This window comes from Notolepis coatsorum, assembly GCF_963971535.1.
Source record: "Notolepis coatsorum genome assembly, chromosome: 2".
Taxonomy (NCBI): Eukaryota; Metazoa; Chordata; class Actinopteri; order Aulopiformes; family Paralepididae; genus Notolepis; species Notolepis coatsorum.
In genome coordinates this window covers 129,967,799-129,995,579 of record NC_140166.1, presented here as the reverse complement: position 1 = coordinate 129,995,579, position 27,781 = coordinate 129,967,799, and positions in this window count along the sequence as shown.

Below are 27,781 nucleotides of genomic sequence, written 5' to 3'. Positions count from 1 at the left end.
TCCTCATTCTTGATCTTATCCTTCCATGTTATCTTCAGCATCTTCCTCAGTGTCCACATTTCAAAAGAGTCTATCATCCTCTTTGCCTCTTCATTCAGCGTCCATGCTTCTGCTCCGTATGAAAAGACTGACATAACATACGTTTCCAAAATCCTGGTCTTCGTTTTCCAACTTATGTTTCTTCTCAATAATTCTTTATGGTTCCAGAATGCGCCCTTTGCAATTCCGGTTCTTCTCTTAATGTCCATGTTAGCTCTTCCACCTTCAGATACAGTCAACATATTCTTAAATAGTAGCGCTGCCCGAGGCTGGGCACATGACACAGTCAACGCATTCCCAAATAATAGCGCTGCTAGAGGCTGGGCATATGATACAGTCAACGCATCCTTAAATAATAGCGCTGCCCGAGGCTTAGTGGCAATGCACCTGCACAGTCGCACACCTGGCAGCAACAGGGAAAATGCACAAAACACCCCCGGAACCTGACAAACAAGCCCAAAGCCAGATAGGTAGATATAGAGAGAGATAGAGAGAGAGAAAGAGAGAGATATAGATAGAGAGAGAGGGATAGAGAGAGCGAGAGAGAGAGCAAGAGAGAGAGAGCGAGAGAGAGAGAGAGCGCAAGAGAGAGAGCAAGAGTGAGAGAGAGCGAGAGAGAGAGAGCAAGAGAGAGAGAGCGAGAGAGAGAGAGCGAGAGAGAGCAAGAGAGAGAGAGAGCAAGAGAGAGAGCGAGAGAGAGAGAGAGATCCACGGCGGGAACAGAGCAGACCGCACCAAAAACTCACCTAACGCAGAGTCAGGTCCAAGAGGAAGGAGACGACCGTGGAGAAAGTTCACCAGTCCCATCATGATATTGTCCCCCACGTTGGGATGAACCCGGGAGTCTGCTCCCAGTCCATCCGCCACACGTTAGCACCCGACAACGCTAGTTAGCTGTCCCTGCCCCCAGCCAAGCTACTAGCCAACATAGCTATAGCCTGACTGAAGGTTCCAACACGCAACAACTTTCAACCTCAGTCCATCCGCCGAACGTCCTCCCGTCCTGGCACAACCCAATCACCACACCCGGTACCGACAAGCCCACGGCACGCGACGCCATCTCCTCCGCTCTGATGCTGCACATCTGGTTCTCTTGGCCAAGACATCCACTCGCTCCAGTGGACAGCGCCGAATAGACCCTGTACCTGGCTGTACCCCCTCCCCTCGTGGATAATACCGGTCTTCCGCACATCTCTCTACCGACTACCAGACCGACGCCAACCAGCTCCCCCTAGTGTTAGTCCTCCCACCTCACGATGCTTTGCATAAAAGTAATTGAATGAAACCAATAGTATATCTGCAGAGCCGCAGAGCCCGGAACACTATTCTACAAACGTGTCTAATGTGAAATATATAAGCATGTAAGCAAAACTAGATTTTAGGTCTGTGATGGAAAGTGATTGTTAACATTCTATTTATTTTTATTTTTATTTAAAAAGGCCTGTGCCTGTGCGACTAATAACCCCTCCCCCTTTACTTTACTGATTGGCCAGGAGGTGGGACCTCCTGCCTGTCAGTCTCCCTGTCGGCTGAGGGGTCAGCGCGTTACAGGGAGGGGGAAGGGGGGGGGGGGTTCCCTGGTTCCACTCCATGTTAGGATGGGTGGGTCACAGGATTTCCCCCCGGCCATGGAATACGTCACTGCCGCGTTTTTCCTGTTTGCCATGAGACATCCGTGAGTTTTCAGGTCTGTGCTGCAGACCGCTGTCATTGTCAAAGTTGGATGATGCGATGCATTCGAGAACTGCTTGTTTTCTGCTCTGCTCTCTATTAAAGTGTGTATTGGGCCATTGGTCACTTGGCCCAATTGTTATTACATGTATCTTTTTCAATTGTTACTCACGTAGAGGTCTCTCTGGGGGTACTTCTGTCTTCCCCTCTTATGTAAAGAGCAGAATTGACAGGGTTTTACCCTCAGACGCGTCATATGAGACCCGTGTCTGTGTCTTATAGGCTGGCTTCCTGCTGCTCGTCCCAGACAGCATGGAGGAAACGTTGTCTGGTGTTTCTTATTAGAATTCGCCATCAATATGTTTCGGGTTCTCGACGTGCATATAGCGCTGGCCCTGGGTGCTTTCCATGTGGAACCACTTCATGGCTGGCGCGCCTTGGTTGCCCAATTGGCGGAGGGCGTAGAAACAGCGTTTTCTACGAGTAGATCAAAACATTGGCGGAGGGGTCTCACGCCCATGAGGTGGGCCGCCAGGAGCAGTGCATTCGCGTACTGACCGTCTTGGTGGCGCCCTCTGTGTTTTAGATCGACACGCGTACCTACCCCCCTCTTAGGACTGGGGATGGCGGCGTGACTAGGACGCGGGACTGGTTCTGGTCGTGCCGGACCAGGTCAGTTAACCCGTTGTCCGCCGGGGCGCAAAATGCCGGGCCGGGCGTCGCGGGGATTGATGTTGTGGATGTGTGTCATATGTATGCCACCACGGGTTGCCCTTACCAGCGACGTGCTTGGTCCATACTGTGTTGTACCTTGCGCTGTGTTAGGGGGCTTGGTCCCTCTCCATTTGTTTCACCCCTCCCTCCCTGCTAGGACGGGGCTGGGAGGGGGCTGTCGGGGAGGTTGTTGTCAACTCCTCTAGGCATCCCTGTGTAGGTCCCGGCCCGCCGGGCCCAGGTCCGAACTCGTTCTCGTCGACCTGTTGGCCTGGGTTAACCCTTTGAAAACTGAAACACTTGTGCTGCTTGTATAGCCTGTGTATACACGCAGGTATGTTTCTGAGTTTTCTTTGTGGGTTAAGGGAGTGCTGTTAAACTAAACATAGGGGGGTGGTTGGTTCTCCAGTGTGTTGGTAGCAGAGTCGACTCTCGGGTTGAGGCCGGGCTTGACCCCGTCTGCCCGAGAGTATGCCCCCGCATCTTTCATGACGTCTGCCAATTGTGTCAGCCTCTTCTTTGAACCTCGACCCCGCTGGATTGGGGGTCAGGTTTGTGGAGGTTATGACATGGTGCACAGCATACCGAACGCCCCTTCCGCCGGGATACTGTTCTCGCAGTAGATCCCTTAGGCGCCTGTCTAGTCCGCAGTGCTCCAGGCACAGGTCGAGTTCTGCTCTTGGGGCCTGTTGCCTGGATTGAGGGATCAACCTCCTTGGGGGTTGTCTCCCTGTCACGCCGACTGGCCCCGCAGTGTTGTGGGGGAGTAGCCTCTTGTAGAGTGCTTCAGAGCGGCGTGTCAAGGGGGGAAGGGCCTGCTCTTGATTTGGGCCCTGTCCGATACGCTGGCGATGTGGGGGGTGGTGTCACCAGTGACCGTCTGGTGGGGTCCCGATGCTACGGCCTCGTTGACCTCACCAGGCCCCCTTTTTTCGGGGGGTCCTGGCCCTCAGGTTGTCCTAGGGCTGGGACCTCCTCCGCGCTCCGCTGCTGCGGCCTTGCCACGGGGTTGGGTTCTTGACCTTCGACCCCGTGATGTTGGGGGCTGTGACGGAGGTGTTTTGCTTCCCGTCTGTTCCCTGGTGGCATGTGGGATGCGCGCCTGAGTGGTCGCGGGTCCTTCTGAATGAAGGTAAGTCCCACGGTCTGCTCACCCTGTGCGTTTGAGGTGCTAAACCCTCTTCGGATCCAATTCCCTCCCGTCCTCCACTAGGGGGGTCCAGGGGGCTCGAGTCCCCCCCGGTTCTGATAGTTGTGGGGGGCCTCAGCGGGTACATCTGTCAAGCTTCCACTCTGCTCAGCTCCTGTGTTCCATAAAGAGCAGAGCGTAGCAGATCTATAATGTAAGGTATAGTGAGCGCTCTGCTCTGACTCACTGAGGACCCTGTGGTCTTCGCCTTCGGTGGTGAAAGACTTGGGAAGGAGCTGATGGTGTGGCCACGACCCCGCTTATATGGAGATGTGGGTGTGGCCAGGCGGATGGGTGTGTGCATGTGGAGAAAACTTTTCATTATTAGAGTGGATAAAGGGATAGATCCATAAAGAGCAGAGTGCTCGCTATACTCATATAACTAGGGTTATAGGATAACCTTACGTTTTCATATCTTTCCATACAGCAGACCATATCTTTAAATATGCATTTGTTTCCAAAACACAATACAGGACAGGTTATTGTGTTAAATCAGTATAGAATGTGTCGAACAAACAAACACACAGAGATTCTCAGAATGAGGGATAATAAAGCCCCACACAGTTAAAACACCATACTGAGAGTAGCACAGAGTATCACAAGCAGCACATTTGTGGTAAATAATAATAATAATAGATCAAATTTATATAGCGCCTTTCATAGAACCCAAGGTCGCTTCACAATCAGGACAAAAAATAGGGCTAGGGAAATAGGGGGAAAAAAGGGGATGAGGGCAGGTAAGGGATAATGGATAATGGACCTAATCTAAACTAAAGCCTTGGTGAAGAGGTGTGTTTTAAGAGCAGTTTTGAAGGTGTCCAGGGTTGGGGCATTGCAGATTTCGGGGAGGAGAGAGTTCCAGAGGGTAGGGGACGCCACGCTGAAGTGTTACACCCCCAGACCAGCTCAGGTCTGGGAGAATCAATGCCCCAGGGTTATGCCGCCATCTAGTGGCCATCTGCAGAAGCTGCAGTCAACATTGACCCTGCTTGCTCATATTAATAATATTTTGTTGTGGCAATTAGTGTCTATGTTAGAAGTGTTGTCTGTTTAGGTTTTCTCTGTGTTGGCATTTTGATTCTGTGTGTTGTATTAGTTTAGTCCTTGTTCCGGTATTGTTGATTATTGTTTTAGTTCTAGTGCCTTCTTCCCCCAGGTGTTTTGCATTAGTAATCAGTGTTAATTAGTGTCTGTATTTATTGCTTGTGGTTTGTTGGGATCATTGTGGCGTCATTGTCTCCTCGTTTTCCCCGTGTCGTACCTGCCTTCCCTGTTGTTGTTCAAGTGAGTTCATGCCTGTCTACCCCTGTAGTTTTCTTGTTTTCCTTCGTTGTTCTGTTAGTACTAGTACCTTTCGTTTGTACTGTATTTTGGATTACTTGGTAAAGCCTCCTTCATCAAGTATCACCCTTCGTCTCTGTCTCAGTTCTCTCTTCCTTGTCTGCAACTGTGTTCTCCTCCCTTCATCGCCACCCCCGTTCGTAACACTGAAGGCTCTGTCCCCGAAAGTCCGTAACCTGGTGCGAGGGATGGAGAGGAGACCTAGATCAGAGGATCGTAGGTTCCAGGATGGAGTGTGCTGGTGGAGGAGATCAGACAGGTATCGGGAGGCAAGGGCATGGAGGGACTTGTAGGTGAGGAGCAGGAGTTTGAAGGTTATGAGGAACTTGACTGGGAGCCAGTGGAGGTGGATGAGGGTGGGGGTGATGTGCTGCCAGGGCTTGGTGTGAGTGAGAACCCTGGCAGCTGAATTCTGATCATACTGGAGCCTGTCCAGGGCTTTGCTGGGTACCCCGAACAGGACTCCGTTACAGTAGTCCAATCGGGAGGTGATGAATGAGTGGATCAAGGTCTCGGCCACAGAATCTGAGAGTGAGGGTCGGAGACGGGAGATGTTTTTGAGGTGGTAGAAGGCAGACTTGGTGACGGATTTGATGTGGGAGTGAAATGAAAGTGTGGAGTCAAGGGTGACGCCCAGGTTACGGACTTCGAGAGACGGGGAGATGACAATAAACCAGTCAAATAAAGCCCCCACTGTTGTAAACGGGGTCATCCCTATGTTCCCTGGGTTCTATGTTCCCCGGGTTCTATGTTCCCCGTTTTTTCTTTAAAAACGGGTTCTAAGTTCCCCGCTCCCGAAAAAAAGGTTCTATGTTCCCCGGTCCCGCCCGCTCCCGAAAAAAAGGGTTCTATGTTTCCAGCTGAAAAAAGAGTTCTATGTTCCTCTGTCCCGCAGACCGCTCGTAAGTCTACCGGTGGCAAATCCCCAAGGAAGCAGCTCGCCACCAAGGCTACCCGTAAGAGTGCTCCGGCGGCGGCGTGAAAAAGCCACATCGTTACAGGCCCGTAAACGAACAGCCAATAAATGTGAAGTTAACTTTGAACCTCGGTTGTCAAGCCTCGTCAATATAACAGATACACCTAGCTAACATGGGGCCGGCTGCTCAAATCTACTTCCTCAGAAGGCTGAGATCCTTCAATGTCTGTACAAGGATGTTGAGGATGTTCTATGAGTTGGTGGTGGCGGGCGCCTTCTTGTACGCTGTGACCTGCTGGGACAGCGGACTGAGAGCAGGGGATACAAACAGGCTGGATAAGCTGGTCAGGAAGACCAGTAACGTGGTTGGGGTGGAGCTGGACTCTAGCGAGGGTGGCGGAGAGGAGGAGCCTTGCTAAGCTCCAGGCCATCAGGGAAAACCCCTCCCACCCACTATACACAGACTTGGCTGACAGGAGGAGCAGGTTCAGTGCCAGGCTCACACTACCCAAATGCAGCACTGAATGGCACAGGAAGTCCTTCATTCCAACAGCCATCAGACTATACAATGCATCACTGTGCCTCACTGCATCACTGAGCACAGAGTGGCAGTTACCATCTTCCTGGACTTAGTTTGAAACAGCACTGTGCAATATTACACCTACTGTAGACCTCAGTATATTTTTACTGTATTTATTTACTGTATATTTTATTCCATTTTTATTCTATTTACTCTACTCTTATCTTAGGCAACTTGATTTGATTTGTTTTATTATTCTTATTCGTGACCTGTTCTGTCTAAATGTTTAAATGTTTAAATGTTGAGCGATTTGCAGTGTCAAATTTCCCACGGGATAATAAAAGTATTTCTATTCTATTCTATTCTATTCTAATCAACTGCTCAACTCTTAGCTATTACTGCTGTGTAAAGTTTTTTTCCACACACAGGGCTAACGTTAGCTAGCAAGCAGACTGCTATCAAGCTAGAACGCTAACTAGCAGCTGACTACTGTATACAGTTCCACTGAGGACTGATCTTTATAACAGATAGTGGTGTGATGACTGATCTTTATAAAAGTGGTATAAGACAATAAGACACAAGGAAAACACAAAGCGCCCTCCAACCTAACAACAAAACAAAAATAGTCTACGAACAGGTCGAAAAGTACCTTGCGGAAAAAAATCTAATCTACGAATTCCAATCTGGCTTCAGAACATCCCACTCCACTGACACATGCCTTCTCTATTTGAACGACCACATCAAACAAGAGGTGGACGGGGCGGTCGGGTGGCGTAGCGGAGATTGCGCTCGTCACCAATGCAAGAGGCTGCGGTCTCGACTCCCGGAGTCAGCATTGCCCTGTGGCTTGGGCTGGTCGTCATACTAACTCGTTTGGCTGAGTTAGGGGGAGGGAAGTCGTGGGTGGTAATCTGGCGTTGTGGACAGCGACGCCTACAGGTCAGGTCTAAGCGCCTGCTCAGCGAAAGGCAGGAAATGGTGAAGGCAGCGTGACCTCCCACGCGTTACGCTTCACCAATGAGAGTCCTCGCTGCCAGGTGAGAAGAGAGCCATTGGCTGTCTCCACATGTGTCGGAGGAAGCATGTGGTGGACTTCAGGGTTCCCTTGTACCGACCAGTAGGAGGAACATGCGCACAACAACCAGGTAGTGGAGGGGGGGGGGGGGGGGAATTGGCATAACGACTAAATTGGGATGGGGAGAACATTTTTAAATCAGGCGGAGAAAAAGAGGATTAAAAAAGAAAACAAGATGTGGACGCAGGCAAATACTGCGGCATGGTCATGCTGGACCTACAAAAGGCCTTCGACACTGTCAATCACTCCATTCTGATTGACAAGCTAAAAGCAATTGGTTTTGATAGTTTATCAGTGAGCTGGATGCAATCCTACCTGGAGGGGAGAGAACAGATGGTCGAGGTAAACGGTACTCTATCCCCCCCCCTCCCAGTGAGCTGTGGTGTTCCACAAGGAAGCATACTAGGACCGCTACTGTTTCTAATTTATGCAAATGACATGTCGTCAGCTTGTGACTGCAACTAGTTCTTGTTCGCGGACGACTCAGCCCTGCTGGTCTCTGACAAGAACAAGTTACAGGTTGAAAAAACCCTCAGCTCGGAACTCAGCAGAATCTGCACCTGGCTCGCTGATAACAAACTATCATTACACCTGGGTAAAACAGAGTCCATTCTCTTCGGATCAAATAACAAACTCAGAAAGACCGACGGCTTCTCAGTTACAGTGGGTGACATTGACAATATTGTCACAAGGAAAGATGAAATTACATACCTGGGTTCCAACCTAGAGGCAAATCTTTCCTGTGACAAAATGGCATCCCAAAAAAGTCAACCAACGAACTTGTCACAATCTGCCCTTTGGATTTGGGAACTCTCTGAACATAGACAATCCTCTGGTGCCCTCCGGCGGCCTGTCGGCGGTACTACAGCGACCATCCTGTGCCTACCTATTCTGTTGAGCCTGTTGACTGTCATTTCTAATGTACTCCCTATGTATCTGTTATCGGTCCTGTGTGCTCCCCAGTATGTTCATATGTCCTAGTCTAGCCCTGTGTGTATTCATTTTCATATGTTCCAGTCTAGTCCTGTATTCCCAGTGTTGTATTGATATTCCTGTGTCCTAGCCTGTCACCCCCAGCTGTTTCTCATCAGAATTAGTGTCTGTATATGTGCCGCCCCCCTGTTAACAGTATTGCGCCATTGTTCTGTCTACCCCTGTATCCTGCTGTGCTGTTCTGTGTCACCCCGTTTGCTGCCTACCTTGTGTTCCCCCCATGAAACTCCCTGTGTTATCCTGTCGTGCTACTCTGATCATCCTTTGTGAAAGCCTTGTTATCCTGTATTTCCTCGTGAGTCCGTTCCTGTATTTCTAGTCCACGTTTTCCAGCTTGGCTGAGGTTTTGGTTTCCCGTGTTTTGAACTTCGGTTTTGTTTTTCCCTTGTAATGTTCCTTGTTTACTGCTACTCCAGTAAAACTTGTCAATTGCAACGTCGACTCGTGCCTCGTCTCTCTCACCCTCCACTGTCCTGCGCTTGAATCCTACACCTCTCCTAAACTCCCCATTACAACAGAACTAGATTCTTGTAACGGATCTCCTTTCTGGAAAACAAGAATACCCTGAAGACTCTGGCAGGAGCACTCATTCAAGGGTACTACGACTATGCTTGCACCTCATGGTACCAAAGCACCTCAAAGGCGCTAAAAACAAGATTTTACAAACATCACAAAACAAACTGGTCAGACTACTACTTGACCTTACTCCTAAAACCCACCTCACCCCTGCCCACTTTGACTACCTAGGATGGCTTAGAGTAGATGATGGAGTACAGCAACTTGCAATGCGCCTGGTCTACAAGATACACTACATGACTAAGGTACCCATGTACATGTCAAAATACTTCCCAAAGGTCAGTGAATACCACACCCACAATACTAGAGGGAGTTCCACAAATCATGTGCAACCCAGATTCGGCACAAACAAATACGTTTCGCAATTATGCCACATCAATGTGGAACGCCCTACCCAAAGCTGTAAAGGAATGTGAATCCCTACCCACATTCAAAACCGCTCTTAAAGAGCACCTACGGGAGGCTGCAATTCGAAACTGGCCACCGTAAATGCCCAAAACCCCCACCACCTCCTAATAGACAGTCTCCTCCCCACCGCATGTATATATTCCCTCCCCGCCGTATGTATATTTCTCTCCCACCCACCCACCCCCTCCTAATGTACAGTCCCCATCATATGTATATACTCTGTCAGGATCTAGGGATAACAGTACTGTATATTTGAATACCGTTTATGTCACAAATGTATCAGTACTAAATACCTATATGTCCCTATGCCATAAATGTCATGTATGTTGTGTATGTCATAAATGTCTATATGAATTGAAAATGGGGGACCCTGATGGAAACAAGACAAACGTCTTTCTCAGGTCTGCATCCCCTTAACAATTGTGTGTATTGAGCCGTACTGTATTTACCCATTCTGCAATCTGTTAAATAAAGTTCTGTATCACACTAGCTCACGCTCAGCGTTTCATTGCATATATCTCGCTTCAGCATATATACACTGAATAATTTCACAAATGTACCTTTAAATGCCAGCATTCATCTGGCCACACCCCCATCCGCTTACCTATATAAGCAGGGATGGTGCCACACACTCATCTCCTTCTCAAATTTCATCACAAGCAACGTGTTGCTCATATGCCCACTTGACGTGGAGAAAAATATTGACTGGAAAAGCAATGTTTACAAGGAAAGGAAGAACAAGGAGATACGTTGACATCATATCTTTATTTTCTCTCTCACTATTTTCGAGAAAATACGGCGATGTTGTCTTCGTCACTGGAGTGTCTGGAAGATGGTGATCATTCTAAAACCCTCCACCGGTTTTCGTATTGGGAGCACGCCGCTGCATGCTTCTCAACTGCAGTTCCTTGCTGTGTTGGTTGGGGTGAAACCTTTCAGGCCACAGCTGAACTGTAGGACGCGCCGCTGTTGTGAGAAGCGGTGGGTTTCAGGTTGGGTGAGTACTGTTGCTGGCAGGCTTCACTTGTCTGTTAGTGCTATGGGGGCTAATTGACAATGTTTATGAAAACCGGCCCCAGGCTAGGGTCCTTTGTTCAGCCTCCTAGGCGACAGAAGACCTTGGTCTGAAGACCATTGTAGTTTTAACTAGTGGGCCGCGACCATTAACACTGGTGATCCCTGTGTTTTCTGGACGAGTGGGTATCTCTCTGTCACCGTGTAGCCCCTTCTTTCATATCCAAATGAGAGTATTCCTTCACGAGGAGATATGTGCATAAGATGTTCGATAGCGGAAGATCTATGTTCAAGTCAGCTACACAGGCCAGTTTGGTAATGTGCTGACTCCGTCGGGTGTTGGTAAAATCACCGTTGTAAAGCTGTGTTGACATCTTGTTTCTCTTTTCTCTTAAAAAGTGAGGAGGGTTTCAGAACGGCGGCCTGTCTGGGTGTTATATCATTGTGTACAAGTTCAGGTGATAGCTGCTCCTTGCGCCGTTCGCTCGGCGTCTCGCGAGCAGGGGCAGTAGCGACCGACGGTTGGAGCGGCCGTTAGCTTAATGCTACTCTGTTGAACGTGCTTTGATTATAACATGTTTTACACTCTTGACTACGACGTCATCTTTGACAGGGGATGTTCGTCGACCCTGCCCTGAGCCAGGACGGCAAGGATTGCGTCAACGAAAGGGACCGTAGCGACGGGTGGAGCGGCGACGCTGCCCAGATCGAACAACACAGGATGGCTGTGTTTCTACGGTGTCTTGAGACTGCACTTCGCTGATCTACGCTCCGGGTAGGACAAAGGTTTGACCAGACCTTATACGCGTCTTCCGGCTTTACCTTCTACATGTTTTGTAAATAACGCTGTTTTCCAAAAACGTGTGTTGCTGCAATACATTTGGGATACGACGCGAGTTTTGTGTGAACTGTCTTGTCACTGGTAATTAGCTTCTCCGGGCAAATCGGGTTGTTGTTACAGATGTGGAAATGATCTGGTTGTTGTGTGAGAAACATCATGTGTGTTGTTATGTACCGTGTACTCACGACTAAGGTAACTAACCTATGAAGCTATGCTTAGTGACAAATGAGTGAAGGAATATTCTTTTCTCAGCCTGTGATGACAATGAACAGAGTGTTCACATATTAACAGGTTCCTGTTTTAACTGGCCGTATTAAGGGTAAAGTAGGAGGATTGTGTTTTTCCCCATGGTTCCCTGGGGACTTCTTCATCCTCCTATCAGACATGTTGTTGCACTACATTGTGTCTTTGTGTGGTAGGGATGCGATGTAATCCTTAGCTTGATTGCTGAGGTTGTGCTATGACTGCTGGAGAAACTTTATTTTTCTAAAAGAAAAGATTGTTTGGTCGCTGTCGTGTGTGCTTAGCAAGGCCTGTGGCCGATACTAATCGAGAATTATGTATTCTCTCATTATGAAAAACGGCGTTCCTCTGTAGTGTGTTTTTGCCATTTTTTGTAGGTGATGATGGGTTGTGTGTGTCATGTGACCTACAACTGGGTTGGACTGGCCACAGAAGCACATGTGTATGTTGGACCGGGGCTCTTAGAGAGCCCTCTCTATTCTGTGTTTTTTCCTTAGTAAAAATCAGATAGCAGGTTAGCTCATGCGCTGTGTGAAGCTGTCAAACGCGTCATAGAGCTGACTATGACTGTGTCATATTCTCTTTTTGTCATTACATCGTATCATGGGTGTGGGGTTCAAGTTCAAGTTCAAGTTCTTTAATAGTTGTCATACAGAAGTACAGAATACTTTCATACAAAATGCTTCTTACTGTTACGCTCCAGAGACTGTGCTAGACAAGATAGTATCAAATAACATAATAACATAATATAGCATGAATTTAGAAGAAGAAAATGAGGTCACAGTGTTCGGTATAGACATATGTACAATGTTCTGAGTTACCATATAATATACAATACACAATACTATGCAGTGTACTAATGTACAGTACTATCTAGTGCAAAGCAGAAATGGGATGAGGTACAATTTTAGGTACAATTTACAGTAAGGTGTACGAGTTGTAGTGCAATCCTTCATCCATAAATATAAAGTGTGGGGAGTGGGTGCTACAGTGTGTTTGTTTAAAGTGGGTGTGTGCTATAAAGTGTGTGGAGTGGGTGCTACAGTGTGTTTGTTTAAAGTGGGTGTGTGCGTGTGGATGTGTGTGCTATGTGCGTTTGGTGGTTGTTGTTGTGTAGTGTTCATTCATTGTTCGTTTAGCAGCCTGATGGCCTGGGGATAGAAGCTACTTCTGAGTCTTTCTGTGCTCGCCTTGAGACTCCTGTATCGCTTGCCTGACCGCAGCAGTTCGAAGAGGCAGTTGTTCGGGTGACTGGAGTCTTTAATGATTCTCTTAGCCTTGCCCTTGCAACGCTTGTAGTAAATGTTCTGGAGGGTGGGGAGCCCCCCTCCAATTGTGCGTTCGGCTGAACGTGTCACTCTTTGTAGTCTGCTTTGGTCTTTTGCAGTGCTATTCCCAAACCAGGAGGTGATGTTGCCGGTCAAGATGCTCTCTATTGTACATGAGTAGAAGTTCTTAAGGATCTTCTGGCTGACTTGGAACTTCCTTAGGCGCCTGAGGAAGTAGAGGCGTTGTCGTGCCTTCTTCACCACACTGTTAATGTGTGTGGTCCATGTCAAGTCCTCGGATATGTAGGCTCCGAGGTACTTGAAGCTGTTGACTCTCTCAACCGGTGCCCCGTCGATGCTGAGGGGGCTGTAGTCCTTGACCCCCGACCTCCTGAAGTCCACAATCATCTCCTTTGTTTTGCTGACGTTCAGGGAGAGGCTGTTTTCCTGGCACCATCCCGCCAGGACCTTGACCTCTTCCAGGTAGGCCCTCTCGTCGTTGGCAGAGATCAGGCCCACCACCACTGTGTCGTCAGCAAATTTGACGATTGTATTGCTACTCCGCTGAGCCACACAGTCGTGTGTGTACAGGGAGTAGAGGAGGGGACTCAGAACACAGCCCTGGGGGGCCCCTATGTTGAGGGTGATGGATGAGGAGGTGCAGTTGCCTGCTCTCACCACCTGGGGTCTGCCAGTCAGGAAGTCCAAGACCCACTGGCAGAGGTCATAGCCCAAGCCCAGGTCCCTGAGCTTGGCTATGAGTATGGAGGGGACTATGGTATTGAATGCCGAGCTGTAGTCGATGAATAGCATTCTCACATAGTTCCCCTGCCTCTTGTCCAGGTGTGATGCTGCTGTGTGCAGCACATGGGATATGGCGTCCTCCGTGGACCTGTTGGGGCGGTATGCAAATTGCAGGGGGTCCATGTTGATGGGGAGGGAGGAGCAGATGTAGCCCTTTACTAGCTTCTCAAAGCACTTCATGGCTATGGAGGTGAGAGCTACAGGGCGGTAGTCGTTGAGGCAAGCAGGCTTGGATTTTTTGGGTACAGGGATAATAGTGGACTTCTTCAGGCAGGTGGGGATGACAGCCTGTTCTAAGGACAGGTTAAATATGTCAGTGAATACTGGGGCCAGTTGGTCGGCACAGACTTTTAGGACGCGGCCGGGGATGCCGTCCGGACCTGCTGCCTTCCTGATATTCACTTTTTTAAAGGTCCGCCTCACCTCATGCTCTGTTACCCTGAACACTGCGCCTCCATCAGCAGCCGACCCCCCCCCCCCCCCATTGCCGAGGCTTGTGAGCTGGTGTTGTTATTACCAGCATCAAACCTCGCATAGAAGGTATTGAGGTCGTTTGCTAAGGAGATGTCACTGTTCAGTTTGAGGGAGGCGCCTTTGTAGTCTGTCATCGTTTTGAGCCCCTGCCACATAGCTCTAGAGTCAGCTTGTTCAAACTGGAGTTCAATTTTATCCCTGTAGCGCCGTTTGGCCTCTGACACTGTCCTCCTTACGTTGTGTCGCGCCACCTTGTGGTCATTCATGTTGCCTGCCACTAGGCCGTCATTGTATGCTTTGGTGCGCTCTCTCAGAGCTTCACGGACGGATTTGTCTACCCAGGGTTTTTGATTTGGGTAAACTTTCATTTTGGTAGTGGGGATTGTTTCTTTCACCCTAGTACAGACATAGTCCAGCACTGTCTCCGTGTAGGCATTAATGTTATCTGTGTCGCGGAACACAATCCAGTCTGTGTGGTGAAACACTGACCGGATCGTCTCTTCTGACGTCAGATCCCATTTCTGCACCTCTCGCGAGACTACGGGAGTACTTTTAATTCTCTGTCTATACTTTGGTGAAAGGAAAATGGATGCGTGATCTGACTTGCCAAAGCCACTATCAGAATGAGCCTTGTAGCCACCTTTAAATTGCGTGTAACAGTGATCTAGGATGTTACCGCCTCTGGTGTTGCAAGTCACATGCTGATAGAAGTCGGGCAATACCTTTCTCAGATTGGCGCTATTGAAATCTCCCAGTACCAAAATGGCGGCGTTAACGTTAGCCACTTGTATTCTATTTACCTCGTCGTGTAGTCTGGAGAGCGCAACCTTGTTGCTGGCTTGCGGTGGAATATACACTCCGACCAGGACGATCGCCGTTAACTCCCTCGGGAGGAAGAAAGGACGACACTTGATGGTTATATATTCCAGTTCTGGGGAGCAGTGGTTGGATAATTCCTTCACGTTCGTTGGATCACTCCAATTTTTGTTAAACATGAAGGCAATACCTCCTCCACGTTGTTTACCGGACTCTGATGATGTCCGATCCTTTCTATGGATAAAGAAGTGATCCGCTGGTTGAATTGCGTGATCTGGAACCTCCGGTGTGAGCCATGTTTCGGTGAAGCAAAGGATATTGCAGTCCCTAACGTCTCTTTGATATTGAATCCTTGCTCGGATGTCATCCAGTTTATTGTCTATTGATTGTACATTGGCTAGCAATATACTGGGAAGTGGTGTACGGTGGCGTCTGGATCTCAGCCTGTTTCGGATCCCAGCCCTCTTTCCTCGTCGTCTTTTCCTGGGCTCTGGGAACAAAGGGTCTGGTCCTAGTCTCCGGAGAATTTCTTCAGGCCATTGGTGTGGTTCGGAAAGCTGATCCAGCGAGTAATCCAGTTGGTAAGTTTCCCGTAATCCAATGTCTATGAGTGACTGACGGTCATATACATTAAATGCACCAACAGTTGGTACGCACAAAACTCTAAAAACTATAAATATTAACAAAAGTAAACACAGTCTCGACGGAGCGAACAGAGAGGCAGCCGATCGGGGCGGCGCCATCATGTTGTGACTTTTTGATAGTAATATATAATTTGAACAGCTTGAAATATATCATTTATTATTGTAGCAAAAGGTGTAATCGAATTGGCATAAATATGTTTTATAATAGCCTAAATGGAGATTCACGTTAAATTGTTTATCATATTGTTTAGAATTAGATTGCATTATAGGACTGTATTCTGTGGCGCACCATCTTTGCCCCCAGTGGGAAGTCAGCTGCGCGCAGGCCTATAGCCACACGCTTCAGCGCTAATTAGCAACGCGTGCCACCTGTAAAAGGGTGTGTTTGATCCTTCGGGAGAAGTTAGTTGACAGAATGTTTGTTAGAATAAGCTATGCCTCGCTGCTGCTCTGCTCTAGAAAAACCTGTAAAGGGAGAAACGAATTAAATGGAATGGAATTGAGAACTGCATTTCTGCCTCCTGGTCGTCAATGAAACATGAAGAACAAAAACTGTGAAAATATGAATAATCATACGTGTTTAAATAAGAAGAGGATTTGGAACAGTTTATTGTGCAAACAAAGTGGTGCCGAAACCAGGGAGAATTTAAGTATATTCTACACGGACGGACTAATTGGATAAAGAAGAAGAATGACTGAACTAACAAGATTGAAGGCTATCCGAGGAGCAATAAGGACGTCTGTAACCAAGTTGCTGAACAAGATAGACAAGCAGATAGGAGCAGAGGCCCCATGTCTGCCCGACTTGGAGGAAAGTAAAGCAATATTAGTCGTCAAGGAGACGACTCTAAATGAACATGATCGGGACATTGCAGCAGCGACGGAGGAGAAGGACCTGGTCGAAGAAGTGACCACGGCTCTGGACTATATGGACCGAATAATCAAAAGGAAAACTCGGATCAACAGGTTGGTGCGCGACTCTCTCATAAAGACAGAAGAGGAGCGACAGAGAAGAGTGAGCGAAGGGAGCTCACACTCATCAAGTAGATCGGATCATATCAGACTGCCGAAATTGATAATTGGAAAATTCAGTGGTGATATAAGCCGATGGCAAGACTTTTGGAATCAATTTAAAGTGTCGATTCACAATAACACCACCCTGAGTTCAGCTGACAAGTTCAGCTATTTGAAGTCATTATTGACAGACACGGCCGCAAACGTAGTCGCAGGATTATCCTTATCCGACGAGAACTACGACAATGCAATTGCAATGTTGATGGAAAGATTTGGCCGTAAAGATTTGATCATAAACGCACACATGAATAAGCTCCTTAATCTAACCCCTGTAAAGAGTGCCACGAACATTAACGCACTAAGGAGATTGTATGATGACTGTGAAATACAAGTGAGGAGTTTAGACGCACAGGGCGTTGTATCGGACTCGTATGGAAGTCTACTGTGCCCGATTCTCATGAAAATGATTCCCGAAGAAATAACCCTGGAGTTTACGCGTGTTCAGGCTACAGGGTCTGTATTGAAAGTCAAAGACCTAATGACATTCCTGCAAAGGGAACTCGAGAGTCGGGAAAGGACAATGAACTTGACACAGAGAAAGGAGACTCCATCTCCACCCGCAGACAGTGTCTGGGAAAGGAGGAGTCGGCGGCCCCAGCGCGCGGGCGCCGCATCGACATCTACATTTTACGCTGCTGATAATGAAGATGGAAAAGCATGTGTATTCTGTAACAAAAGCAATCACAGATCAAAGGACTGTTCAGAATTCACTGCTGAGATCAGGAAAGACAAATTAAAGGTACAGGGCAGATGCTACAGATGTCTAGGTGCCAGGCACACTTCTAGTAAATGCAAAGTGCAGGGAATGTACTGCGAGGAGTGTAATAGTGTATGGCATCATAGAACAGTGTGTACCAGACAGAAGGGCACACAGAGTAATGTTAGGGAAAACCCCACAGATACTGTAGTGTCAATTGTCCCAACATCAGAAAGGGGCACAGTTCTGCTGCAGACAGCGACTGTATGGATTGAAACACCCACACGCAGCCAGATAGTGCGGTGTGTTATGGATGGGGGTAGCCAACGCAGTTTTATAAGAGAAGATATCTCAAAGGCTCTAAATCTACCAGTAGTAGGGGAGGAGGTATTGAACCTGCACACATTTGGCTCGCTAGTACCCAAACGAATCACCTGTAGGAAGGTTAGAGTGTATCTGAGAAATATTCGAACCAACCAAGCAGTGGAACTAGAACTGCTGGAGACGCCACTGGTGAGCACGTCATCAAACCTGACAACAGCCAGTGAGAAACTGAGAGGAACGCTGCACAAAAGAGGAATGCAACTTGCTGATACACCAGTGAGGGGAATGGAATCAGAAAAGCTTGGAATCTTGATCGGAGGTGATCACTATTGGAAAATCGTCACTGGACGAATGGAGAGACTGGATGACGCACTAGTTGCGCTCGAAAGCAAGTTTGGATGGTTAGTGCAAGGAACTGTCACAACGGCGATGATGTGTGTCACAGAGACTCCAGACGTGGACGTGATGCTCGTGAGCATGGGAGAGGAGCAAGCGCTTTCAAACCAGTTGCGCAGCTTCTGGGAAACTGAATCCCTCGGAATTGACATGTCAAAAGAAGGCCGCGCTGAGAGCGCAGACGCTGCAGACGCGCTACTGAAATTCGAGGAGTCAATCAAATACACGAACGGGAGATATGAGGTTCGGTTGCCATGGAGAGAGGAACAGGTGATCATCGCTGATAACTACGCCACAGCTGAGAGTAGATTTGCTCACCTGGTAAGAAGATTCCATAGCAACCCCGTACTGTACCATAAATATAATGACGTCATCCAAGAGTATCTAGCCGAGGGAATAGTAGAAATAGTAGAACAGGTGCAGCCCAAACAGTCAGAGAACCCTATCTACTATTTACCCCATCATGCTGTAATTAGAGATCAAAGAGAAACTACTAAATTAAGAGTAGTATTTGATGCGTCTTCACATGGAAGAGATTGTCGGTCTCTTAACGAGTGTCTCCAAACCGGCCCCAATTTAAATCCAGACCTGTTAGGCATTCTCGTCAGATTTAGACAGTATAAAGTGGCCCTCATGTCAGACATTACGAAGGCCTTCCTTCAGATCTCTCTAAACGAACAGGACAGAGATGCACTGAGATTTCTCTGGACCACCGGAGACACATTGTCAATGGACCAGATCAGCATTCTGAGAATGACACGAGTTCCATTCGGAGTGTCCTCCAGTCCATTTCTATTAGCAGCCACAATTCGTCATCATCTAAAGAAATACGAGAATAAATATCCAGAGGTCGCAAAAACCCTAGATGAGTGTCTCTACGTAGATGACTATATCTGCGGTGCTCACACAGTAGAGGAGGCTTTAAAAATCACTCAAACAGCCAAGGAGATCATGTCTGAAGCTGGAATGGATTTGTGCAAGTGGAAAACGAATTCAAATGAGCTGCAAAGAGAATGGACACAACAAGTGAAAAATGAACAGGTGGAAGTCAAAAGCCAAACGCCAATGAAAGTGTTAGGGCTGACATGGAGAAAAGAAACAGACGACTTTGTGTTTGAAATGAAGGATTTCATTGAACATTTAAAAGATAAAAAAAACACGAAGAGAGGAGTTCTCCAATCCGCAGCACGAATCTTTGACCCAATAGGTTTTATATCCCCATTTAGCATTAGGGTAAAATGCCTGTTCCAAAAAATGTGGGAACGGGGTCTCGACTGGGACGCACAGCTCCAAGATGACCTCTCCGAAAAATGGAACCAGTGGTGCGCTGAAATTCCTGATTTAGGCTCTATAGCCATAAGCAGAAGTTACACTTCAGAACTACAGAATAGTGACGACACGCTTTTAGATAAAGAGATCCACATATTCTGTGATGCGAGTGAAAAAGCGTATTGTGCAGTAGCCTATTTGCGCACGACAGATATAGATGGAAAATGCGCCACTAGTCTAATAACGGCCAAAACTAAAGTTGCTCCATTAAAGAAAATCACCCTACCTCGACTGGAACTGATGGGAGCTTTGATAGGGTCTAGACTAGGAAAGTTTGTATGTGAACAATTAAAAATGCCTGAAATCAAGACACACTATTGGACAGACTCAATGATCGCTCTCCATTGGATCAAAGGCACGGCTAAACAATGGAAGCCGTTCGTTCAGAACCGAGTGATCGAAATTCAGAACCTGACCCTCCCAGAGAACTGGGGGCACTGCCATGGAGCAGAGAACCCGGCAGATCGCGGCACACGGGGCTCCAGCGTAAAGACGCTAAAAGATGACTCTCTGTGGTGGCACGGGCCACAGTGGTTAAGAGAGCCAACCGGAAAAAGTACGTCAAAAAATGATATTGATGAAGGAGTGAATTTGGAGGAGTGTGTGGTGCAAAGCCAGATAGTGAAAGAGGAGAAAACAAGTATGTGTTTGGGCCCGCTATTTTACCTGGGAAAACACAGCAAACTCAACCGAGTCCTGCGCGTCACAGCGTGGATGCTGCGTTTTACAAACAATACACAGAAGAAAGAAAAAAAGAAATCTGGTCCGCTGTGCGCAGAGGAAATCAGAGAGGCGGAGAAATACTGGACAAAACTCTCCCAAACAGAAAGCTTCCCAAAAGAACAATCAGATTTGTTAAATGGAAGAGAAGTGCATAGAGGCTCAAAATTAATGAGCCTAAAACCGTTCATGGATAATGAAGGGCTTCTGCGCGTCGGAGGACGGCTTCAGGAAACCAACTGGGATTACGCACAGAAACACCCTCTCATACTGTCCGGGACTAACCCCTTCTCCTTGCTGGCCATTAAGAGAGTGCACAATGATGTATTCCACTCTGGTTTACAAGACACCTTGACACAGGTGAGAGAACAGTTTTGGATATTAAGAGGACGCCAGTTGGTGAAGAAAATGGTAAAACAGTGTCTCGTCTGTCGAAAAAGTAAATTAAAAGCAGGCCAACAATGTACTGCGCCCTTGCCCAAAGATAGGGTGACAGAGGCCCAGCCGTTCGAAGTAACAGGTGTAGATTTCGCAGGGCCATTATATGTAAAGCCCCATAATAAAAAGGCATATGTAGCTTTATTTACTTGTGCAGTGACAAGAGCTGTGCATTTAGAAATAGTATCAGACCTGAGCACAGATTCATTTCTTTTGGCCTTTAGACGATTTGTGGCCCGACGAGGAATCTGTACCACGATATATTCAGACAACGCAAAAACATTCAAGCGTGCAGACAAAGATCTGAGAGCTATGTATAATTTGATAAAGGATACGAAGATACAGGAGTTCTTTGCAGGGAAAATGATCACCTGGAAATACATAGTAGAACGAGCAGCTTGGTGGGGCGGGATGTGGGAACGCATGGTGAGGTCAGTGAAGGTGTGCTTAAGAAAGGTGTTAGGAAAAGCATTTTTGACATTTGAAGAGCTTCAAACGTTGCTTACTGAAGTGGAGGCTGTTGTCAATTCAAGACCCCTCACCTTCACACACGCAGAGTGCGGAGAGCCTGCTCCGCTAACCCCAGCCCACTTCTTGGTGGGACAGAGACTCACGACCCTACCTCCACTGCCCACTCCCCCCAATTACCCCGCTAATGCTGACGCAGCTAAGCTCAACAAACGGTTACAATACCGTCAGAGACTGATCAACGGATACTGGATTCGATGGAAGAAGGATTATTTAATGGAGCTGAGATCAGCACACACAGCATCGAACAAGCCCAGCACATTCAAGGTGGGCGACCTGGCTTTACTGCACGAAGACAAGCAACCAAAGCATAATGTGGAAGATGGGTCGCATTGAACAGGTGTTCGTAGGACGGGACGGAAAGGTTTGTTCATGTTCGTTAAGACTCCCCAAGAATCTGGTCCTGAAGAGACCGGTACAGCTGCTGTACCCCTTGGAACTAGGAGAATGATGACGCTTGGGAGCTCATCGGGGGGGAGTTTGTTGTGACTTTTTGATAGTAATATATAATTTGAACAGCTTGAAATATATCATTTATTATTGTAGCAAAAGGTGTAATCGAATTGGCATAAATATGTTTTATAATAGCCTAAATGGAGATTCACGTTAAATTGTTTATCATATTGTTTAGAATTAGATTGCATTATAGGACTGTATTCTGTGGCGCACCATCTTTGCCCCCAGTGGGAAGTCAGCTGCGCGCAGGCCTATAGCCACACTCTTCAACGCTAATTAGCAACGCGTGCCACCTGTAAAAGGGTGTGTTTGATCCTTCGGGAGAAGTTAGTTGACAGAATGTTTGTTAGAATAAGCTATGCCTCGCTGCTGCTCTGCTCTAGAAAAACCTGTAAAGGGAGAAACGAATTAAATGGAATGGAATTGAGAACTGCATTTCTGTTCATGGTCATCAATGAAACATGAAGAACAAAAACTGTGAAAATATGAATAATCATACGTGTTTAAATAAGAAGAGGATTTGGAACAGTTTATTGTGCAAACATGGGGTCGTAAAGGGGTGAACTGGTAACCTTTCCTCTCCCCCTTGTTTCTGTTGGTCAGGGGTACACCCCCTGTCCTTCAAGGTTCCTGTCACGTTGCGGTTCGGCACGTTACGGGGTGGGGGGGGAGTTTCCTGGTCCCACGGCCTGGAATATTGGGCGTGTGCACCGCAGAAATTCCCCCGACATAGAGTACGTCACCGTGCGCGTCTCTGTTGGTAGGACTTCCGTGTGCTGTTCAGGTCCATGTGATGGATCTGTTTCGGGGGGGGTGGTCAGGGCTCCTCCTCACCAAGCGCCTATTCGGGCCTTCTGTGAGTTCGGACTCCTCCTTCCATGTGAGGGAGCCTCCATCAGAGTACAGAGCCTTCCTCCTCAGATTGTCAAAGTGAGTGGACCCTCTAGAAGGTGTCCTATTCTATTGTGTATGTATTCGATTCAATTCGATTATTGAGTGTGTATGGGTTCAGTGCCTCTTCCCCGGAGAGCCCTAAAAACCAATTTTTTACATGGCTCAAGGTGCAATATATTCTTTTCAATCTGTACAGCTCGCGTGGGAAGTCTCTCTGGGGATTCCCGTCTCCTTCCTATGGGAGGGTGGTGGGATGTAAAAATGTGAAAATTTTTTACCCCCGGCTGTGTAGACTGGGATACATACTGTTGGTGCTTCCTTCTTTTCTATTAAAAAAAGAGTTGGAGTTAGGAAGTGTCACACCCCTCTTGTCTTTCCCGTGGGCGCCTTGGGGATTCAATGACAGGTCTAAATAGCCTGTTCATTGATGTGGGTGTGTCCCGACGCACGTATAGTGCTAGCTCGCTATAAACAGGCGACTGACTGGCACGCCTTGGTTGCTTGAGGTTAAAACGGCGTTTTTATAGAGCAACTGAGATGGAGGTTTTTCCTCTTCCGACGACCACATCCCACGACCTGGGTTGGTTATCGACGGATTCTCGTTCATGTCTGGGGGATGATGACGGAATGGATCTGAACATATGTAGAGGGGTCTCACGCCCTGGGGGTGGGCCACCGGGCGCGGTTCGCCCGAACGTCTGGGTGGCGCCTTCTTTTCATGTTAAGATCAACACGCATATCTGCCCTTTCTCCTGGAGTAGGCATGTCGGCGTGGTTAGGGCACGGGACTGGTTCTGGTCACGCTGGTCCGGATCAGTTGAACCCGTTGTCCGCCAGGGATGCAGATCTGCTGTTCTGGTACCCTGAGGGACTTGGGCTTTTTTCAGGGGGAAAAATGCCAGGTTGGTCCGGGTGTCACAGGGTTAAGCACTATGGAGACCCTGGTTGGGTACGTTTTTTACTCAGCACTGTCGTAATGGCTTACGGTCATGCCAACCTGTACACGCTCGATCTCGTCAGATCTCGGCCGCTACACAGGTTGGTCCTGGTTAGTACTTGGTTGGGAGACCGCCTGGGAATACCAAGTACGGTGTGCTTAGGGGCGGGTTCTCCATTCTTTTTCGCTCCTCTCTCACGCATGGCGAAGAGGGGCCTGTTGGGATGGTCTTTGACCTCCTCTGGTGACCCTGTGCTTCCCGTATCGCCAGGCCCGGTCCGAAGTAATGTTTCGTCGACCCGTAGGCCTGGGTTAACCCTTTTTTGAAAACTGAAACACTTGTACTGCGGTATAGCCGGTGTATACCCGCAGGTGTGTTTTGGAGTTTTTTCTTGAGGGGTTATAGGAACAACCACCGCATTGGGTAACACCAAGGTGGTTGATTCCCTGGTGTGTTGGAGCAGTGTCAACTCCCGGGTTCACCGTTTGAGGGTGCCCCTGCACGTTCATGACGTCTGCCGATCGTGTCAGCCTTCTCTGCCTCAACCCCTCTGGGTGGGTTTTTTTAAATGGAGGCTTGGTCATGCAACACCGCCAGCTTACGCTCCTTCCGCCGGGGCGGCTGTGTTCAGCTGTCCCCTCTGGCGCCTGTCTCGTCCACAGTCTCCAGGCTAGGGTTAATAGCCTGTTGCCTGGTTTTTCCCCGGTGCGCTGCCTGCTTCCGTTGGTTAACCTTTTTTGTGTGCTTACGGCCATGCTGACTGCCTGTTGCAGGGTCAGTGTGCCAGGCGGTGTACTATTGGGGGGACAGGGCCCGCTCGGCTGAGGGGCCTTTGTCCGAATACGCTGGCGATGTGGGGGGCGGGGCACTACGTGCCCACCTGGTGGGGTCTTGATGCTGGCATCATGGACTTCTCCGGGCCCCCGTTCCAGGGGGTCCAGTCCCTTGGTGGGTCTGGGTCTTCCTTCGCGCTCCGCTGCTACGGCCTTGCCACGGGGTTGGGTTTGCCCTTGACCCCCGTGATTCTGGGGGCAGTAACGAGGTTGTTTCCCTCCGTTCGTTCCCGGGTGGCATGCGGGTTGTGCGTGTGTGTAGTCGTGGGGTCAAGCCACGGTCTGCTCACCTTGTGCGTTGAGTTGCTTGAGTGCCTCTTCGCACGGTCGGGTCCGTCGCCCTCCCGGTAAACCTCTAATAGGGGGGGTGCCCTCCATTAGGGGGGATCGGGGGGGCTCGGTCCTCCCTGATCTGATGGTTGTGGGGGGCCTCAGCGGGGTACATTTGTCGAGCTTCTAGCTCCCGCTCAGCTCCTATTATGCAATGAAACGCTGAGCGTGAGCTAGTGTGATACAGAACGTTAGGTTATGACTATAACCAAGTTCTGTTAACACTTAGTGAACGCTCAGCGTCTAGACGCCGCTGCGGCCCTTGATTTTTCATTGTGGTGAAATTTGTTGGGAAGGAGATGAGTGTGTGGCACCATCCCTGCTTATATAGGTAAGCGGATGGGGGTGTGGCCAGATGAATGCTGGCATTTAAAGGTACATTTGTGAAATTATTCAGTGTATATATGCTGAAGCGAGATATATGCAATGAAACGCTGAGCGTTCACTAAGTGTTAACAGAACTAGGTTATAGTCATAACCTAACGTTTTCATTAATTCATTCATTCATTTACTGTAATCCCATTACATGTACCCCAACCTGTGACCTCCAATTTCAGCATTCTGAATAGGCCCATATTGCATATCTAGATATTTTGAATGAATGAATGAATGAATGAATCTTTATTTTGAACATGATTTTAAAATAAACAAAGAATAAAAAAGACAAACAACGAAAAATATGCATATCACTGTTCGAAAAGGAGTAGGAAGAAGCCTAAGCTTATCATGCCCCTATCCACCACTTCATTCTTAACATTGAAAACAACATAAAATAAATAAATAATATCAGTATCCATAATGTAGTACAAAAGAAAAAGAAAACAAGATCTTAGAATCCAGAAGATTGATAATAGTCACCTCCCCTTTCCTCTTTTTGGTTATTTGCTAATATCATTCCTTTATAAAAAAAAAAATTAAATAGAGCAATATTTCTGCTTTCCTTCATTTTATCTTCTAATCTAGCCCATTCCACAGTTACTCCATAGGATGATATGCACCTGCTCCTGAGATTGGTGCGAGCATAACGCTTATCAATGTTGCATTTACCTCTCAAATTATATCCCTTATCCCTCTCTATAAATAATTTTTGAATGTTACCTGTAATACCTGGGAGTTCTTGAGTCTTTGCTCGATACATTAACAGTGCCAGTTTAAATGTGAATAAGTCCATTAGCTTTAAGGCATTTCAAGTTTCAAGTTCAAGTTTGTTTATTATTTGTCACAATAAAATACAGAATACTTTACGATGAAATGCTTGTTTCTGTATGAGCTCCTGAGAGTGTGCTTCATACAGTAAAAAAGAGGAAGTAAAAAAGTTATTAAGAAGTAGGTAAAGGAATATTCAATATACATATATACAATACAGAGTAAAATGGGTAACATGGGTAACAGTGAGGTACAATGCAAAGGTACATTTGACTTTAAGAACAAGTTATTTGTGTGATCCCGAAATCCGACAATTATCATAGCTTTTTTCTGTAGTGTAATTAATGGTTTTAAAGTGCTTATGTATGCATTTGCCCATATCTCCACACAGTAACTCAAATGGGGTAAAACAAGACAACAATACAGAGTATACAACATCCTCTGTTCTGGAATATGTTCAAGAGTTCAAGAGTTTTATTCATCACATACATACCAGGGCATACAGTGAAATGTGGTTGGCCATGCCCGCTTCGATTGTGCAATAAAAACAATAGTAATAGTAATAATAATAAAAAGATAACTAGAATAGACATTTCCAACAGAATTTGGGGACTAAACAAGGGACAAGGGACTAAACACGTTTCGCAATTATGCCACCTCAACGTGGAACGCCCTACCCACAACTGTAAAGGAATGTGATCTCACACTAAAAACAGATTGGTCAAATTTGACCCAATTTGGGTTATTTTTGACCCAATTCACTGGTCAAAAAGGGCCCGACCAGTGTGTGGGTTAATTTGACCCAATATTATTGGTTATTTCATTTGACCCATAACTTGGGTCAAATAAACGAATACTAACAACCCATTTTAAGGGTCAAAATAACCCAACCTCCAAGTTGATTTGACCCCATATTGGGTTATACCAACGACCCATTTTAAGGGTCAAAATAACCCAACTTCCAAGTTGATTTGACCCCATATTGGGTTATATCAACGACCCATTTTAAGGGTCAAAATAACCCAACTTCCAAGTTGATTTGACCCCATATTGGGTTATACCAACGACCCATTTTAAGTTAAAGGGGAACTCCAACATTTTGGGAAATTAGCTTATTTAACATCTTCCCTGGAGTTAGACAAGAAGATACATACCTTTTTTGTCTCTGTGCGTGCATTTTAGCTTTGGGAATAGACGCTCCGTTAGCATAGCTTAGCTTCATCACTGGAAGTGAGGCAGGACAGTAGCCTTACAGTGCCTTACAGTGTATTGTAAGGTCTGACATTGACCAAATTTGATATGCATGACCTTGGTGGGCTCTAGGTCAACTCCTGAAAAGGGGGTCAATGTCAGACCTTGCAATCAAAAGTTAGGGGGCGCACTGAAATTATGGCAAGGGTTATTAGCCCCCTAACTTTTGATTGCAAAGTCTGACATTGACCCCCTTTTCAGGAGTTGACCTAGAGCCCACCAAGGTCATGCATATCAAGTTTGGTCAATGTCAGACCTTGCAATACACTGTAAGGTACTGTAAGGCTACTGTCCTGCCTCACTTCCAGTGATGAAGCTAAGCTATGCTAACGGAGCGTCTATTCCCAAAGCTAAAATGCACGCACAGAGACAAAAAAGGTATGTATCTTCTTGTCTAACTCCAGGGAAGATGTTAAATAAGCTAATTTCCCAAAATGTTGGAGTTCCCCTTTAAGCTTTCGTTATGCAGTCATTTAACACAAAAGGATGACCCTCATGCATTGCAAATTTGCATCAAATTCAAAACAGAGTGATGCACAAGAAAATTAAAAGAAAGAAAATTCATTAACCTGTTCCACTCGACGGGGTCGGTACCGACCCTTTTTGACATTATTATCATATAGGCATATTTTTATGATTGATGAAAATAATTTGTGATTTTAAAATCAACCGTTTTCAAGTATTAACATCACTACTATGTCACAAATGCATGTAGAATGTAAAACGTTAGGTTGGCAATAGTTTAGCAATAGGTTAAAAGTGTACTTATATCATTTTAAGTTTTCTATTTGCGATCGTCTATTCTGACACGGAACCGGAAATGGAAATGTTGAACCATGGGAATTGAAGCTTTTTTGCGGCCATTTTGCAGAGGAGATCGC